The sequence below is a fragment of the Bos grunniens genome, chromosome 22 (genome assembly GCF_055505025.1).
Source record: "Bos grunniens cultivar Pamir isolate PY7600 chromosome 22, Bosgru_T2T1.0, whole genome shotgun sequence".
In the NCBI taxonomy this organism is placed as follows: Eukaryota; Metazoa; Chordata; class Mammalia; order Artiodactyla; family Bovidae; genus Bos; species Bos grunniens.
In genome coordinates, this window is record NC_141186.1 from 6,299,867 (window position 1) to 6,319,710 (window position 19,844).

The 19,844-nt window shown below is 43.7% G+C and overlaps 1 long non-coding RNA gene across 1 annotated transcript; it reads left to right on the forward strand.

Moving 5' to 3' along the window:
• The first annotated feature begins 13,591 nt into the window (after window positions 1-13,591).
• Window positions 13,592-16,370, forward strand: LOC147347959 (uncharacterized). The gene is made up of 2 exons (XR_015150862.1): window positions 13,592-13,840; window positions 15,867-16,370. It is a non-coding gene; the product is annotated as an uncharacterized LOC147347959 (long non-coding RNA).
• The last annotated feature ends 3,474 nt before the right edge of the window (window positions 16,371-19,844 follow it).

The following is a 19,844-nucleotide window of genomic DNA, read 5'->3' on the forward strand; positions in this document are numbered from 1 at the left end:
TGAACTGCCCTTTTCTCATTTATTTATTGGCTGCCCTGGGTCTTAGTTATGGCACGTGGACTTCTCTCTATTTGTGGCACATGGGCAACTAAGCCCACACACCACAAGTACTGCACAGGCTTAGTAGTTGCAGTATGTGCATGGGGCTTAGTTGCCCCATGACATGTGGGATCTCAGTTCCCCAACCCATGTCCCCTGCATTGGAAGGTGGATTCTCAACTACTGAACCACCAGGGAAGTCCCATTGGAAAAGATTTGATTCAATTAACCTGAATGTGTGAGTGTGTGAAGTTGCTCAGTCGTGTCCGACTCTTTGTGACCGCATGGACTGTAGCCCGCCAGGCTCCTCTGTCCATGGGATTCTCCAGGCAAGAATACTGGAGTGGGTTGCCATTTCCTTCTCCAGGGGGTCTTCCCAACCCAGGGATCGAACCCGGATCTGCTGCATTGCAGGCAGACGCTTTATCCTCTGAGCCACCAGGGAAGTCAATTAACCTGAATCCTTCTCAAATCTTCCCTCACTCCCAGTTCTGCTTTTCCTTCTAATCCCTAAGGACCTACATCCATTTCTATTATGTCACATTTCTATTATCTACCTAAGGATTATTTATTATGTTAATATTACTGCGATGATAATATTATCAGAATCTAATATATTACCATAGATGATTATATGATTGTTTATTATTGCAATAGTTGCTTGCTTTGCTATTTCACGTGTAGGTGTTAGTCGCTCAGTCGTGTTCGACTCTGTGCAACCCCGTGGACTGTAGCCCTCCAGGCTCCTCTGTCCATGGAAATCTCCAGGCAAGAATACTAGAGTGGGTTGCCATGCCCTCCTCCAGGGGATCTCACAAAATCTAGGAATCAAATCTAGGTCTCCTGCATGGCAGGCAGATTCTTTACCATCTGAGCCACCAGGGAAGCCCACTATTGCACATACATGTACATTTATATGCATCTGTCTTTTATATGGAGAAGGCAATGGCAACCTACTCCAGTACTCTTGCCTGGAAAATCCCATGGGCAGAGGAGCCTGGTGGGCTGCCGTCCATGGGGTTGCGAAGAGTCGGACATGACTGAGCGAATTCACTTTTACTTTTCACTTTCCTGCATTGAAGAAGGAAATGGCAACCCACTCCAGTGTTCTTGCCTGGAGAATCCCAGGGATGGCGGAGCCTGGTGGGCTGCCGTCTATGGGGTCGCACAGAGTTGGACACGACTGAAGTGACTTAGCAGTAGCAGTCTTTTATATATGGCTTCCCTAGGTGGCTCAATGGTAAAGAAACCACATGCCAGTGCAACAGACTCAAATTCAGTCCCTGGGTTGGGGAGATCCATTGGAGAAGGAAATGGCAACCCACTCCAGTACTCTTGCCTGGGAAATCCAACAGACCGAGGAGCCCGGTGGGCTACAGTCCATGGGGTTGCAAAAGAGTTAGACATGACAGCAACTAAAACAACAAGAATCTTTTTATATGTTCACTACTCATTTCCTTATCTGTTTGCTTCCTTATTTGGCTGTGCTGGGTCTTAGCTGTGGCTTGTGGGATATTTTAGTTGTGGCATGTGAACTCTTAGTTGCAGCATATGGGATCTAGTGCCCTGAGCAGAGATGGAACCCAGGCCCCTGCATTGGGAGCACTGCATCTTAGCCACTGGACCACCAGGGGAGTCCTGTATGCATCTATCTTGCCCAGATCATTACTTTTTGAAAACGGGGACCCATGGCATTTACACGCATGACACAATGTATGTTCAATTACCATATATTTTAAGTTAACAAAAATAAGTAAGTAAATACAGTTTTGCTCATAATTAAGTACAGAAGTAGGATTTCTGGGCAGTACAGAGGAAATTGGGTCTATTTAAGATGGATCACCCAGGCAACATAAGTGGCTTGCTGTGGATGGGAGGTAGAAAGGGGATCGTGCTAATGGGGGAGGTGAAAGGGAGCCGGCAACAAATTGTGACCTCCTTCCAGTTTTGTCTAAAGTCATTTGTCCACAGCGATCACTTGAGGGCTCAATTTAATAGCGAGAAGGGAGGTCAAGGGCCAAGGGCAGACTTAGTGGAACTAGAAATTAAATAAGTTCTGCAGTTGGAGAATGAGGAGTAAATGCCCTGCTGCTACACTCCAAGAACGTCCTCAAGAAAAAGACGTCCCATTAATTGGAGAGCCAGAAATATGGTTCAAAAGAGAGATTGTTTCCCCACTCTATAAAAAGCTAACTGCCAGATGCTCTTGTCGGCCGATCCTGTGAGATGTGATCGTGGAATATGGCTTTTTTCAATGCAAGTGTTTTCCCTTTCACCAGGGAACTGAGGCCTTTAAATGGAATACTCAACAAATAAAATCAGGTAAAATTTCAAGGGTTCTCAAAAAGACTTAATTTTATTTTTATCCTCTAGAAGAGGTGATCCAGAGGAAGAGGAAATTCTCTTGAACGATGAGAGAGAGAGAGAGTTTGGATCTGAGCCCTCAAACTCCAGTCACTTTCTATAGCACTCACATCCACCAACCCAATTTTCTACCAAAACAGGCAAAACTCACCCTCCCAAAGTTAGATTTTTCCAGAGTTGGAGAGAGGTCTACAGTTTGCATATTTCTTGACTCATTTGAGAAATCCGGATGCTTCCTCCCCCAGGTTCCGATTTTTGATCTGTGAATTTTATTTTTGCCTTGGTTGACAAAAGATAGTATATCCCTTCTTGGCTTTCTGCAACCCTCAACTTAGTCACCAGAAAGCAGATGGCTAGAAACATGTGATCAAACTTTTTTTAAATGATTTTATTTTTGTAAAGTCAATATATCAATACATGAAAGCAGGCAGTCTGATAGCCTAAAATAATAAGCATGACAAAAATTTCTGATGTTTGAAGTGAAAACTTTGCTCTTGTGTATTCTCTCAGCGGCTCCTTGCAGGCTGTAAAAGTTCTCCTTCCTTTGTTCACAATGTTCATTAACCAGGGGCGTAAATGTTTTGGATCCTGCTCTCATATAAACAAATGGGGCTACTGGCGGTTTGATGTGCACAGAATTATAGACTGGGGCTTTGTGACTCAACACGTAGCCACTGCTATGTTCTCGTTTCCTTTAAAGGAACTATGAACAGCTATTCCTGGTTATCCAAGTTCTTCTTGATGCTGTTATCCACTCAGCTTAATTAAGTCCTGTGTTGATATAAATAAGGTTCTGGTTTAACTGAGCTCAGCAAAAGAAAAAGTGTGTTTGTTAAAGTTCTTTGGTTGCAAACAAGAGAAATAAAATTAGATGAGCTCAAGTTCACAGAGGAGGGGGCTTTGAGACAGTGCAGAGTCTCAAAGGCCTGGAGACTGCTGGACACACAGCCTCAGGAGAGAAAGGACTTGGCGATGACAAAATAGGAGGACACATTCAGTAAAGATATCTTCCACGTTCTCTCCCCAAAGCAGCTTCATCTGCTTCCTGGAACCTGAAGGTTCAGCCAAGAAACAGACTCATCTTTCAATTTCAGCCCCAGATGCCCAAAAGACTCACAAGTGTAGAGCTGGTATGTGGCGCTGGTTCAGATAGCACAGCCAGAGATGAGAGATGAACTTACACAGAAAGACTACGGTGGCTGGAGAACCGGCTGTTAAGATGGGAGTTGTTCCTGGGAAAATGGGGAGTTGTTGTCTCATTAGCTGATCAAATATCCCCAGAAGAGTCCATCAAAGAACAGCATCTTCCCTGATGGCTCAGTTGGCAAAGAATCTGCCTGCAATGCAGGAGACCCAGGTTTAATCCCTGGGTTGGGAAGATTCCCCTGGAGAAGGAAGTGGGAACTCACTCCAGTACTCTTGCCTGGGAAATCCCATGGACAGAGGAGCCTGGTGGGCTACAGTCCATGGGGTCTCGAGAGTCGGACAAGATTAAGTGACTAAACTACCATATATTTATACCAAAATATTTAAACACTCTGTGATTCCATAGAACGTGTGTGATAGCAAGTTTGGCAGTTGGGGTGGATAATGAGGAATTCTTTAGGCCATTGTTTCATATTCTGCAAGAGAATGACCACCATTTCCAGCTTGTCACAGGGAAAGTAACATGGATTTTGGACAACTTTCCAGTTCCTCTTAACCCTTATTTTCTTTTTTATTATTACTTCAAAACTTTAAAAAAATGTTTATTTATTATTTATTTATTTGGCTGCGCCGAGTCTTGGTTGTGGCATGTGGGCTCTTAGCTGAGGCTGGAGGGATCTAGTTCCCTGATCAGGGATTGAACCCAGGCTCCCTGCTTTGGGAGTGTGGAGTCTGGACCCAGTGGAGCACCAAGGAAGTCCCGAACCTTATTTTCATAATGTAAATACGTTTGCTTTTTAGTTAGAAATGTTGTGATTTCTTACTGTGTCGAACAAATCCTTATCTTAATAGAAGTACCAAAATCCACTTAAAGGCTAACATATATGACTTATGAAAGTGTACTGTTGGATTTTTATCAATATTCCCTTCAAATTCCTAAGAACTGATGCGTGATCAGAGGATCTCAGGTTTTAAATGTAGTAAAGGTCATATTTTTAAGATATTTTCCCCCAGTTATTGTCTTTTCCCTAAGTCCCTTCCTCTTTAGGCAGTTAGGCTGTTTTGAACTCCCTGCCTCTAGGCAGAGACACACCCTGGTGGGCAGCTGAAGTGGCCTTTTCCTGGCTTGGGTTTCCAAAGTCCTTGGCCTTGTTATGTGGCAGGAGAGGACAGAGAGCCCACCCTCAGAGGAGACAGAGAAATTCCATGGGTGAGAATAGAACTGAGTTGAGGGGAGGTTGCTGAGTAGACTAAAGTTTCTTCAGAGTTGGAACAGACTGTTTGATAGGCTGAAAGGAAGAAATTCAGGGACTAAGTATTTGGAAAATGGCACGTCTTCAAGATTGTGGCTTTGTATGCTTTTTCCAGGGCCCCCAATGGGCAGCAAACTTAAGGTAGATTTGAAGGACCAAGGGGCGGCTACCTGGTCTCTGCTGACCGTGTGACTGGAGCGGCCCAGAGCCGTAGCGGCACAATCTATCTACAGACACCTGGGGAGAGTCTTGTGCACTTGGGTTCTCCTGTCCTTACGAAGCCCACTGTGGCACAGAAGCAGCTGAATGATTCTCATGCGAAGCAAGCCATAGATGTGACCTCCTGGTAGTCACTGGCAGGGACTGACATCAGAGACAGACGAACATTTCAGTGGGAGTCTGTACAGAAAGATAGCTCAAAGACCAGATGCTCTCCAGATGCTGTTTTGATAGCATTTACATAACACCCCCACCCCAGGATCTAAATTTGAATGTGAAAAAGATAGAGACAGATAATTCTGAATTCAAGGAGGTCAAGTTTCAGCCTCTTGAATGGAGGCTCCAAATAGAATGAAGTCACATTAGAGAAAATATAATTTATTTCAACATTTGGATTTCTGAACTGAGATATACATCCACTAAATAAATATATAGAAAAACAAGAAAACTTCAGAAACAATTTCATCAGACCTCCTAGAATGTCATTCAATGCCATTCAGAATAATGGTAGATTTTCTTCTTTTCCCGCCAAGTATCCACTTTCTCTTCCTCACCTCTGTGGAGCTCCTCTGGTCCTGATGATGGGCGTGGATGAAGGAATGTTGACAGACATGATACAAGTAGGGGCAGAGGCATGTAAAAATATTAGTGCCGAGTTTGGCTTGATCTCTTGGGCTTTTGACTTTCATCATGAAAAGAACATGTGCCAGATAGCACTTATCCCAGGACGGGGAGACGCTCAGAGCAGACCAGGATCCAAGTATAAAGCAGTCATCCCTGCTAAACCCCAGTTCATGAATGAGAAATAAATGTTTGTTGTAAGCCACTGAGATCTTTGGAATGCTTGTTATGCAGCTTATTATGGTAATAGCTGGCTAATACACATAAAAATCTCTATGTGTCACCAACCAGGGTTTTTGGCCTTCTTTATCAATAGAAATTGCTCTCTCACTCCCCAAGGTGGAGCAATCTTGTTCCTTACATAGGGTGAGGGTAGGTGTGTGCTCAGGGGTTGAGCTGGAGGGATGGCTTAGGTGGTCTGCCCACCCCGGTGTGTGCAGGGGGCATGCATAGTCCTCTTGTTTTGCTCCCCAAAGCCCTGTTTTTGTCCTAGGCTCCTCAAAAATGGAGGCTGAGGTTTTTGGTCTCTTTGTATCCTTGTGTCCAGAATTTGCTCCAATGAATTTGCCCCAAGGGCACATGCACACAGTTATTTTTAGTCCCGTACAGCTTCTTTGTATTTTGTTGCTGGAGGAGAGGTGTGTCCAGGTACAAGCACTGCAGCAAAGGGTCCCAGTCCCAGGCCTGTCTCACTAGGAGATCAGCAGCTGCTCTGATGACATAACTGAATCCTAGGGCCTTTGTGCTCAGAAGTAGGTGTCCAGTGATTCCTTCTCTAACAGTCTGCCATTATGGCTACTACGGTGGGTATCAATGAATGACTCAACCCAGTTTCTCTCCCTTCTTTGGGGAAATTTACCCTCTTTCTCTTGAAGGTCTGTTTTTTCTCTTGTGGAAAACATGAAGACTGTCAACCACAATACACAGCCCCTCTAGCCACACTGATTTGTCCAGTGATGGTTTTAGCCTCTCCCTAAAATGTTTTCGTGGTAGAGCTACTACCATGTCCCCTCTCCCTACAATGATGATGCCCATTGAAAAATAGAGAAAATGAAACACACTAAACACAATGGAAACAAGCTTACAAGACAAAAAGAAAAATTTCTGGTTGGGATCAATTCTTGCTTCTCATCCTACCTAACCACATCCCCAATCTTCATGGCTCTGTCAGCCAATAAATTTCTCCTTTTTGCCTAAGCAAGTTCAGGAAGGGTTCCTGTCCCCTGAGACCAAGAATTTCATCAATAATTTTCTGCTTTTGCTTCTACTGCTGCAACCATTGTCAACTGACTCCCTTCTCTTCCTGTGACAGCATCTGCATTTAGAGGCATCTCTTTATTATATCCCTGGTTCCATGCTACCCTCCTCTTGCTGTACGTCACTAGGTGTCCCGTCCTTTAACATCCTCAGACTAGCCAGTCATGAACCAGGACAGATCCAGGCCACCTGGAAGATTGCTAACTTTTGGCCATCTTTGAACCTGGACCCCATCAAAAGTCCAATCTGATGTGGCCTAGATGGTGGGGGTGCATGATACAAAGGATGGCATCTCATGAGTGAAGGCCTCTGCAGAAAAGGACGGTGGGCTCTGAGGGTAACCAGAAGGGAAAAGCATAACCAGCCAGCACCTTTCATGGTCTGTCACCTCGCTGCTTTTATTGGTCCACAGCATTGCTTTCTGTCTACTGCACAGACAATGGTGTGTTCACTGAAAATGAAAACAGAAACAGGTTTCTAATTAGAGGATGTTATAGAATGGGCATATTTGGAGGAAATTAATTGGTTGCAAGTTTCAATGATGCAACTAAGAAGAAAAACTAGTTTTTAGTTTCCAACGCCTCCATTTTTTCAAAGGTCTTTGTGGTAACAAATTCGCCATCTGAGAGTTCTCACTTTCAGTGTTTTCTTCTGAATAAAAAATAAAAGGTCAGAGATCAGATCATTCATTCCTTTATTCAATTAACAAACTAATTAATTAATTTAGTATTTTCCTTGAAGTATAGTTGCATTAGTTTTAAGTGTACAGCAAAGTGATTCAGATATATATATATATATATATATTTAGATTCTTCATCCTTACAGGTTATCACAAAGTACTGAGTATAGTTCCATGTGCTATACAGTTAATTTAGTATTGAAGCCCAATTCACCTTGTTTTTTAAAACTGTTTTCAGTTAATTGCATCAAATTTGTCAGTAATTATTTAGCTAATCATATCTTTTCTCCTCTAGCATTTTGTGTTGAAAATGCCAAACATAGAGAAGTCGCAAGGATAATCAAACGCAGACCTAAGTGTACTCTCCCTTTAGGTTGACCAGTTAACTTTGTTCCAACATTCCAATTCTTTTTGATTTTTCTTAGAGAAGTCACAAGGATAATCAAACGCAGACCTAAGTGTACTCTCCCTTTAGGCTGACCAGTTAACTTTGTTCCAACATTCCAATTCTTTTTGATTTTTCTTTTCCTTTGACTGCACCATGTGGCGTGCAGGATTTTAGTCCCCTGACCAGGGGTAGAACCCGGGCACCCAGCAGTGGAAGCTCAGAGTCCTCACCTCTGGACCACCAGGGAGCTCCCTCCCACATTCCAACTCTTGATTACAATGTTACTTAGACAGTATCAGTGAAAGTGAAAAATATCAGACTGAATCATAAAAATGAAAAAGACAAAGCAAAGCCCCAGAGGAGCACAGAGTCTAGTCAGCATTTCCAAACAGCAAAAGCAGTTCTAGTCACGGACTGCAGGAGGAATCTTTGATTCAACGGTCTGTAGTGGATGGAGCCCAAGGAATTGAATTGATAATAAACTCAGCAGGTGACTCTGCTATAAAACCAGGCCTGGGCCCACTGGGGTAGTAGAAGAGAGAATGAACAAAGAGAGAGGTGTGATGTGATTGGCTGAATTCAAGATGCAAGGATGTTCTGTGAAAACAGAGGATGTAGCAGGACTGGAGGGTTCAAGTGGGGCTAATTGGTGGCTAATTGAAATTTCCCAAACGGAGCTGAGTCTGAGGGTAAGACGACTGTCCTCAGGCCCAGCTTTAGAAACCTCTGCTTATCCACTCCAGTAACCTCCCCCTGCAGTCAGTGTCATAAAGGGTGTGCATTGGGTACTTCCTTTCCCACAGCAATTAGAAATTTCTAGATCATGGAGCAAGAGGCTTTCTCATTTGCAGAAAGGGGTGAATGTGTTTTCCAATTCATTTCATGAGTTGCGGTACGAATCAAAGCAAAGAAAGCTTATGAGCATCCTTTGTTGTCTGGCAAGAGGTGTAGACACTGTGAATAATTATTACCACCCTGTCGGTCTACCCACCTCACATGTGCACATCCACGGAGGCTGGGTGCTACTCCCCACCGCAGCTTTGTTTCAGAATGTGTGAAAAAGCAGAGAGTACACGTGAGCTTTGGATTAACCTCCCTCTGGTGCTTTGTTGTTGTCTTATTTGGGGCTGCTTCAGGTCTCAGTAGTTGCCGTGGGCTCTTCCTTGCAGTGCGGGCTCAGTAGCCGCAGCGCACGGGTTGCCCCGCAGCACGTGGCATCTTAGAAGGTTCCCAGCCAGGGACTGAACGTGAGTTCCCTGCATTGGCAGGTGGATTCTTAACCACTGGACCACCAAGGAAGTCCCTTAACCTTACTGTGGACAGTGCCAGCAACTAATAGTCATGCCATAAGCTTTCATTGACTAATTCATGGATAGGCTTTTCCCCATTTCATCAATCTCCCCTGGAGATGAAATGGACTTTGTTTGACATATTTCTGGTCTTAGACCATTTCCCCTCCTGAATATAGGCTCTCCTGGTAACAAGGAGATATTGATTCTTGCTCAAGGAAGATATAACACCACGCTGACTGACACAACCCGAGGTGGGTTGTCTGAAATTCCCTTATTCATATGTAGAGAGCTAGAGCTCCTGGGAAAACCATTGATTTGCTGATGGGATTATCTCATCATCGTCTCCTAGTTCCTCACGTCCATCCGTGTGAATAGAATCATCAGATTCGGTCGGGTTATTTTCTTGATCTGGGCAAGCTCTTCCTGGTGGCAGTTGCTGCGGCTGCGTCCCTGCCCCACAGCGTCTCAGAGGAAACCTGTCATCAGGCAGCCTGTGTGGGCTCTCTAACTGGTTAGCTTGACTTTCTTTGTTTCTTGTTAAGTATCCTTGGAAGGGTGACACACATTGGGAGCCTGCTGTGTGTAATTAAGAGATAATTGTAGTTGTCTCTGCATTTTGTGCCGCTACCCCATTAGCTTATTTGCAAGTGATGCCTAACTAAATATGCTTAGGATGATGGTTTCGCAAATAAATCAAGAATACATTTTGGGGGAAGGAGAGGGATGGGCTGGGAGTTTGGGGTTGGTAGACACAAACTGACATTTAGCATGCACAGACAACAAAGCCCTACTGTATAGCACAGGGAACTATATTCAATATCCTAGGATAAACCACAATGGAAAGAATATGAAAAAGAATGTACCAAAAAATATATTTTGAAGGATGAAATGTGTGATCATTGGAAAGAGCACTTTACCATATTTTGCAAAGATGGGCTACATTCGAGCCTGATGTTTTTAAATGAAGCTTGACGTTTTTAAATGAAGCCAACCTGCTTGGGTTTCCAAGAGCCCTTATCACATATTTTGTCCTATTGTGTACAGCCTGGAAGATTGTCTTTCTACCATAACTTTCCTCCTGTGGAGATGTGTAACATAATCTTTGCACAACTGGATCTGATTAAATGCATCACAGGACAGTGAATGATGATTCCCAATGAATTTTGGAGCAAGCCTATTCAATTTCATTAATATTAGCTAGACGAAGAAATTGTCTGATATTATCCTGGGTGTGACTTTTCACTCTTCTACTATATGATGAATGCTAGTGAGTAATTCATGGGTGAAAAAAAATTCCTTAAATAATATGCAGAAAACTATTCATCTCACCAAAGAGTGGGCAGATGATAAGTCAAAGAATAAAGGCCAGAATTTGGAAGGTTGCTAAGAGCAAAATAACGCACATACTTTTTGTTTCATCATTGTTTTCTCCACTGAATTCTCCACCATTTATGTTTGGTTTGGACTCCTTCCAATAAGGTTTAGAAAGGTCTGCAGCCAGTTCTAAAGGCTAAGTCTGGGAACTTCCTGGCGGTCCAGTGCCTAGGACTCTGAGCTCCCAATGCAGGGGGCCTGGGGTGGATCCCTGGCCCAGGAACTAGATCCCTCATGCTGCAACTAAAGATCCTGCATGCCACAACTGAGACCTGGCAAAGCTAAATTTAAAAAAAGAATAAATATTTTTTAAAATCCTAAGACTGAGCTGTACATGCAAAGATAGATCTTCAGCGTACATTTGGTGAAACAGTCTTGTTGTCTATGGAAATACACAGAGATGTTACAATCAATCCACTTAGGCCCTCAACATGAGTGGAGGAATGTGAAAAACTGCCAAGTCGCCTGAGAAGAAATTCAGTTTGCTTTGAACACAATTGCATAACCTTACCACCCCCTAACAATGCTCATCTGAGGAAGACACTGTTTTTTTTAGCTTTTAGAGATGACTCAGAGAGGACTGATGGCACTTACCTTTCACAAAATGCAGAACTTGATTTGCTCTTTTGCAATAATTATATCCCTTCACTAGGGTAATGGTTACCATAAATAGCATAATCTCAGAACTGTCATTGTTATCAAATATTTATCAAGTCTTCCCTCCCTGCATGCGTAGATAGTAGAGATTAATAGAGTTGATTAGAAACAGCCAGTGTTCTGAATAGTTCATAAGAGAGAATTCAGAAGAATGGAAAAGACACAATTCTCTTGAAGCTAGGAATGGCCTGGTCTCTTCTTCTGTGGGTCTCATCTCTCGTTGTCCTTCTGGAGCATCCTGTTCTAAATGTATGGTCCCAAAAGTCAGTGCCTGAGACAAGATTTTGGGTACAAGCCATTTATTCAGGAGGCAATCACAGAAGCACAGAAAGAGGTGGGAAGTGAGACAGTGACAGGAGGAAAGCCAATAAAGGGTCTGCTCACAAGGATGTTACTGCTGTTACTGAGTTTCAGTCCTTCTGGGGAACCACTGGTGCCTGCATAGCACACATCTCAGAACTGTCCCTTCTCCCAAAGGGATAAAGAGATGTGGACATTCATCCTCCAGCTCCTGTCCCTGTGTGGGTGAAGGTTGCTATTGGGGCACCCTCCTCACCAGGCCCCACACATGCCACTGGCAGAGAGATGCAGGCAAGGGGGAACTTTGTGCGAGTAGAGGGGTTCTCCACGGGAGCGGCAGACCACCTCTGTGGGAGGGGAAGGGGCGGGGGGACGGGGAAGTGAGTGGGCCGTTTATGACAACTGCCACATCTCCTTTGCTCATTTGGGTAAAAGTTAGTTCAGGACCAAAGCCATCATCAGAATACCAAGGATTCAAGACATTCTAACATTATCTGAAGGCACCCTATACTTTTCTTGTACTAAAAATTATGCTGTATCTACTTGAGTCCTGAATAACCTTTCCCAATGTTGAATAGCCTAAAAATTAGTACTCATAGCTGGATTATTTTTTTTATCACAAGTGTGGTACATTGGCATTTTTCTTGCTGGCATTTTTTTCCGATAGGGCAATGGCTACCTAGGAAATTTTCACCTTAGAGACATCCCTGGTGGTCCAGTGGTTAAGAAGCTGCCTTGCAATGCAGGGGACCCAGGTTCCATCCCTGGTCAGGGAACTAAGATCCCACATCCCCTGGTCGGGGAACTAAGAGTGCCCCCATGGGGCAACTACTGAACCTGTGCACCCTGGAGCATGCGTGCCAAAACTAGGGAGAGAAGCCCCCCATACCACGATGAAGAGCCCCTCACCACAGTGAAGAGCCTGTGTGCTGCAACCAAGACCCGATGCAGCCAAACAAATAAATATTTAAAAAAAAAAGAGAGAGAGAGAAAAAGAAATTTCCATCTTAAAAAGATAATTATCTCAAAAGAATCAAAGTGAAATCTGTACTAACCAAAATAGTAGACACTTCAGTGTCACCAGGCAAGTACATATTATATTTCTGAGGTTATAGTCATGCCAAAAAAGTTCAGTTAAATTCTATTTTAAAGGACTGACTTCAATAAGATATATCTTTAGAGGTTGTCTTCATGTCAGGGAAAAGCCAGATTGCAGGTTCCCCCCGATTTCTTAAAAAGGTTGTGTGGGTGACCTAAAGATACAGTGCATTTTAAGTAGGCAGAGGCAAGTCAGCCCCGGGGCATGACCAACCAACATGCATATCATCACATCCTTCTGAAAATGAGCTGAAGCAAGTGCATTAAGCAAATAAGCACAAGCAAACATAGACGGTGGCTTTTACAGACACTTAAGAGGAAAGACTCAGAGAAGGCAATGGCACCCCCCTCCAGTACTCTTGCCTGGAAAATCCCATGGATGGAGGAGCCTGGTGGGCTGCAGTCCATGGGGTCGCTAAGAGTCAGACACCACTGAGCGACTTCACTTTCACTTTTCACTTTCACACATTGGAGAAGGAAATGGCAACCCACTCCAGTGTTCTTGCCTGGAGAATCCCAGGGACGGGGGAGCCTGGTGGGCTGCCGTCTATGGGGTCGCATAGAGTCGGACACCACTGAAGCGACTTAGCAGCAGCAGCAACAAGAGGAAAGACTGAGTCAGAGCAGGTGGAAGAGGCAGAAGGGAGATCAGACAAATCAAGACAATGCTGTTTAAAAAAAAAAAAAAAAGACAATGCTGTTTTAACACACAGGCTTCCAGCAAGAAACCCAGAGCACATTGAAGCAGAAATGTGGAGAGTTTAAGAAATATATTATTTACATAAGTGTGGGCAGGTAAAGGGAAAACACCATTGGGTGGTGTAATATTCAGGGCCAGCGACGGCAGGGAACCCAGAGGGGCAGGGAGTAAGAGAGGTTACCAGAGGTCAGAGGGGAGAAGGCCACGTGGCAGGAGCTGTGTAGGTGTGTAAGCACTGCTGATGCCACAGAAAGGAGGCCAGAGAAACAGACACCCTAACCTCCCTGCCTGCACTCACCGATGGACAACCCCAGCTAGAAGGCAGAGCGCAGGAGCCACGGGGATGTCAGCCAGCCAGGTCGGCCACCAGGAGCAAAGCGCACGTGGGGAGCACGGGTTCGGAGGACGGGAGGAGGTATCCAATGCCAAGGACCCGGCTGGTTCCTGTGCCAGGTAAATAAGAGAGATCACCCCTGAGTTGTCTGCAATAGTCCTGACGCTGACTTGAGGGAAGGAAGTACAAGGTCACCGTCTCAGTAGGCAGTCAAGTGTCCCCTAATATCGGGCATGAGAGAAAGGTGGCCGAGTCTAAAACGTCAGGATGCCATTTAAAATCCTAAAGAGGATGTGTAGCTCCCGAGTCCCATTAATTCATGACAGATTCAGAGAGAAGAGTCCTCATAATCATAAATCAGCCGCATCCCCCGACACACCTAGACTTTCGGAGCATTTGACCTTGTGCTTCAGAAGCTTTAGGGGTCTCCGTGGTGCTCCCACACATAATTGCATTAGCCCGGTAGCCCCTGCTCACCATGCCCTCGGGGAAAGGAATGAAGTTCTGAATACGCCTCAAGTTGAATACATTTTTTTAATGCTCGTAAGTGAAGGACACCCAGCGTGCTCCCATTTCCGGAACTTGGCCTCGTGGCCTCGTCAGCATCAATGAGAAGACGGGCAACGGCGGACTCGAGGGAGCTCTCCTCGTCGCTGTGTTTTGTAGCAACTTTTCTCTGAGCCGCTTCAGAAAATCCTACGCGCATGCGCTTTGGGAGGCAGCAGTAATACTAAACCTCGGAGAGCCGGGGAAAACTTGGACTGTGACGGCAATTTCCCTTGCTTGAGAGGAACTCTCAGTTAGATAAGAAATTGAGCACTCCTCTCTCTTCAGCCATATGGTGCTGTGGTATAATTTAAATTCAAAAATCCAGATTTCATAGCCTGAGAATTGCAGTTGGTAGACACTCCTAATCACTCTACTGATATAAGTAAGGACAGAGACGCATAATAATTTAAGTGAAAACCATGCTTTCAGAATCTGATAGGAAAAAACCTCCAAACCTAATGTTTTGGATTGTCTGCTTCAAAGGAAAGACCCAGAAAAAGAGATGCCAAGGGAACAGGCTGGGCAAATTCATTCTACTAGCAAAGTTACTTAAAAAAAAAAAAAAGGCTGGATTGCTGACCAACTAACTGTTTGGAATCCTTTAAAACAAGATCTATTATGGCAGGGTTCTCAGATCAACAGAAAGCAATCCATTAAGTTCTAATTCTCACAGATGCTATTAATGTTAATAAAAGTCAGAATTGAGGAAGAGGACGTGGGTATGCAGCCAAGATACTGGACAGAGGAGTTTTTACTAAATAGGGAAAGAATTCCAAGGAGCATTTGCTAAAAATAAGTAAAAATACCTAGAATAGGTTGAGCTGAGATTTACAGCTTATGAGTTTTAGTAGAGATTTACAAGCCAACATATTTTTAAATTTTTAATCCAATCCCCAAAAAGGCAAGTTCTAAGAAACATCAGCAGCTCCCTCTCCTTTAGGCTGAAAGGAAATAGAGCATGGAGATGCATAATTTGACCCTTAGGAGATACAAGGGAAAATTCAGTTGCCTTTCTGAGTAACTGTGAGAGGAACGGAGAGCTTGAGAGAACAAAGAAATAAAGGTGATCTTATATGCTGTTTGGGGGAAATCCTCCTTTCTGTACCAGTCGAGATTTTTTTCAGTTAAAAAGGAGAATGAGAAAGAAGGAAGAAAAACAGAAATGAAGGAATGAAGAAGGGAGGGAATAAGGAAAGAAGGGAGAGTTACTGGCTTAAGTAGCAGGGGTATTTTGGCTTCAGGTACAGCTTGATCCAGGGGTTCAAAGCTATCACTGGGACAGGATTGATTTAGTCTCATCTTTCAACTCTGCTCCTTCAGAGCAGACTCTATTTATAGTCAGGCTCTCCATTGGCAGGGAGCAGCAGAGAAAGCTCATTGTCCACCCACAGCCATTTCCCCTTTGCTTCCTTTATCATAAAACCTCTCACCTGCGGCTGGGAACAGCCTCCTGAGGTAAAGCCACATGTCCATGCCTCTGTTGCAGTTAAGCATGGTAGTGTGGCCAGTGGCATACAAGTGGCAGAAGCGTCATGAGCAATTTTCAGAAAGCTGTCCTTGAAGGATCCCTCTTCACCATCTCCCTTTTCCCTACAGCCTGAAAGCTCAAGCATCTGTCTGGAACCATCCATGTAGTCAAGAACAAGAGCAAGAGAGAAACCATGTTCTGCTGACCATGGAGCCACCACACAGCCTCCCTGAATTGCTTACTGCATTCATATAAGAAAAAATACACCTGTATCTTATTTAAATTATTGTAAAGGTTTCTGTCTCTGAGCAAAACCTAATATTAATTAACACGCATGGCAGAATGCTTACCACAGTTCCAGGCTTATCTCCCGTGGGGTAAAGCTCTGCAGGATACTCTGCAGGATACTGCCTCTTCCTCAAAAGCTCTAAGAAGATGCAACTGAGCATCTACATGGCTTTGGTCAGGATGGGCCAATTCCTAAGCTGATCACTGAGACCCAGGGCTCTGAAAGGTTTCGCAGCCACACCCGCCACTAGAGTTGGGGTGCCATTCTCTCCACCTGTATCACTGGCTGAGATTCATCAAGGTTTCCAGAGGGCAAGCAATAAATGTTCAGTATGCTTCCCAAACCAGAATCTTCCCCTTAATTTTCTGATTTCTATCAAAGATGTGATCATTCCTCTAGGCTCACAACCTTTTATAGCTAATCTGTTACCTCTTTTTTAATTTAAATTGAAATATAGTTGATCTACAACGTTGTGTTAGTTTCAGGTATACAACAAAGTGATTCACTTATACTTACATATTTATCTTTTTATTCAGATTCTTTCCCCTTATAGGTTATTATGGAACATTGAGTAGAGTTCCCTGTGCTATACAGTGGATACTTATTAATTATCTATTTTATATATAGTAGTGTGTATATGTTAATCCCAAACTCCTAATTTATCCCTCCCCATTATTTTTTTTAAGTTTTCATTATTTATTTTTATTTTTTTGGATTATAGTTGATTTACAACATCATGTTAGTTTCAGGTGTACAGCTAGGTGAATCGTTATCCATATACACATATACATTGCTTTCTTAGATTCTTTTCCCATTAGGTTATTACAGAATATTGAACAGAGTTTCCTGTGCTATATAGTAGGTCCTTTTTAGTTATCTGGTTTATATACATGTAGCACTGTGTATGTGTCGATCCCAATCTTCCAATTTATCCCCCCTGCCATAAATTTGTTTTCTACATCTGTGACTCATTTCTGTTTTGTAATTAAGCTCATAAGTTCATTTGTACCATTTTTTTAGATTCCACATAAAAGCAAGATCATACGATACTTGTCTTTCTCTGTCTGCCCATGATTTCTTGAGGTGGTCTCTTATGCTTGCTATGTCTCTTCTCCAGCATCTCTCAGGAAATGAAAACAGGGGCAGAGACAAGAGACATGTGATGATTCATAGGCTGAAGTTTGCAGGGAGGGTAAATGACATGCATGTGTCCCCTATTATCTGAGAAAAATATTTTAGTAATTGTTAAAAACACAATGGTCTCACCTATAGGGTCATCTTTACCATCTCGGCTGATTCATGTCAATGTATGGCAAAAACCACTACAATATTGTAAAGTAATTAGCCTCCAATTAAAATAAATAAATTTTAATAAAAAGTAAAAAAAAAAACACAACACAATGGTCAAAAGTACACACATCAATAAAAGCGGCTCAGTATTCTAAAGTGCCAAGGTTATGAAGGACAAGAGGACTGTGTAATTGACACAGATAAGAGGTGTGACCACCTCTTATCTGTGACCACCATGGAGGTCCCCACCCCCCGGTGGTAACTGTGGCACCACCCCACCCCCTGCCTTGACTGTTTCTGACAACAGAATCTGGCAGTGGCGATGGATGTCATCGTCCCTGTGATGGTGTCACGTTAGATAAGGCTCCATGTTGCTGGCAGACTTGCTCGAGACAGTTCTTCCAGCCACCTTTGGAGAAGCAAGTGGCCATTTGGGAGACTCACCCACAGGCTGAGAGTAGCCGTCAGCCAGCAAGAAGCCAGGGCCCCCAATCCTACAGTCTCAGGGAAATGAATTCTGCCAACACCTGAGTGAGCTCGGAAGCAGATTCTTCCCATTCTAGCCTTCAAACGTCAGCCCAGCTGAGACCTGGATCACAGCTTTGTGAGACCCTTTGCAGAGAACCCAGTGAATCTATGCCTGAAACCATAACCCACAAAAACTATGAAATAATTAATGTATTGTTTTTAGCTGCTGAGTTTATGGCAATTTGTTCTGCCACATTAGATAGCTATATTAATCGGCTCAAGCTGCAATAACAAAATACCGTAACTGGGCAACTTATTAACAACAGAAATTTATTTCTCACAGTTGTCGGGGCTGGAAGTCCCAGATCACAGTCCCATCATGGTCGGATTCTAGTGAGAAGCCTCATGTGGCAGACGGCTAACTTCTCACCACATTCTCTCATGTAGAAGGAAAGCTTACTCCCTCGTCTCTTCTTACATAATCCTACCTCGGGCTCTACCCACCATGATCTAAGCACATCCCAAGGCCCCATCTCCAATTCCATCATAATGGGGATTCAGTTCAGTTCAGTCGCTCAGTCGTGTCTGACTCTTTGCGACCCCATGAATCGCAGCACGCCAGGCCTCCCTGTCCATCACCAACTCCCGGAGTTCACTCAGACTCACGTCCATCGAGTCAGTGATGCCATCCAGCCATCTCATCCTCTGTCATCCCCTTCTCCCCTTGCCCCCAATCCCTCCCAGCATCAGAGTCTTTTCCAATGAGTCAACTCTTCGCATGAGGTGGCCAAAGTACTGGAGTTTCAGCTTTAGCATCATTCCTTCCAAAGAAATCCCAGGGCTGATCTCCTTCAAAATGGACTGGTTGGATCTCCTCGCAGTCCAAGGGACTCTCAAGAGTCTTCTCCAACACCACAGTTCAAAAGCATCAATTCTTCAGTGCTCAGCTTTCTTCACAGTCCAACTCTCACATCCATACATGACCACAGGAAAAACCATAGCCTTGACTAGACGAACCTTTGTTGGCGAAGTAATGTCTCTGCTTTTGAATATGCCGTCTAGGTTGGTCATAACTTTCCTTCCAAGGAGTAAGTGTCTTTTAATTTCATGGCTGCAGTCACCATCTGCAGTGATTTTGGAGCACAGAAAAATAAAATCTGACACTGTTTCCACTCTTTCCCCATCTATTTGCCATGAAGTGATGGGACCAGATGCCATGATCTTCGTTTTCTGAATGTTGAGCTTTAAGCCAACTTCTTCACTCTCCACTTTCACTTTCATCAAGAGGCTTTTGAGTTCCTCTTCACATTCTGCCATAAGGTTGGTGTCATCTGCATATCTGAGGTTATTGATATTTCTCCCGACAATCTTGATTCCAGCTTGTGTTTCTTCCAGTCCAGCATTTCTCATGATGTACCCTGCATAGAAGTTAAATAAACAGGGTGACAATATACAGCCTTGACGAACTCCTTTTCCTATTTGGAACCAGTCTGTTGTTCCATGTCCAGTTCTAACTGTTGCTTCCTGACCTGCATACAAATTTCTCAAGAGGCAGATCAGGTGGTCTGGTATTCCCATCTGTTTCAGAATTTTCCAGTTTATTGTGATCCACACAGTCAAAGGCTTTGGCATAGTCAATTTTCAATATATGGATTTGAAGTGAGGAGACATATTCAGTACACAACTCTGACTAATACAACAACTAAATGCAACACAGGACTCTAAAACAGACAAAGAACAGTAAGAGAAAAACTGGTGAAATTCAAAGTCTCCAGTACTCTTGCCTGGAAAATCCCATGGATGGAGGAGCCTGGTGGGCTGCAGTCCATGGTGTCGCAAAGAGTCGGACACGACTGAAGCGCCTTAGCAGCAGCAGTAATAATCAAGCACAAATGTTGTTCTTTTTTTTTTTTTAACTTTTATTGGACTACAGTTGATTTAAAATGTTAATTTCTGCTGTACATCAAAGTGAATCAGTTGTATGTATACATATATCTGTTCTTTCAAAAAATTCTTTTCCCATATAGGTCACTACAGAGTACTGAGAGAGGAGTTCCCT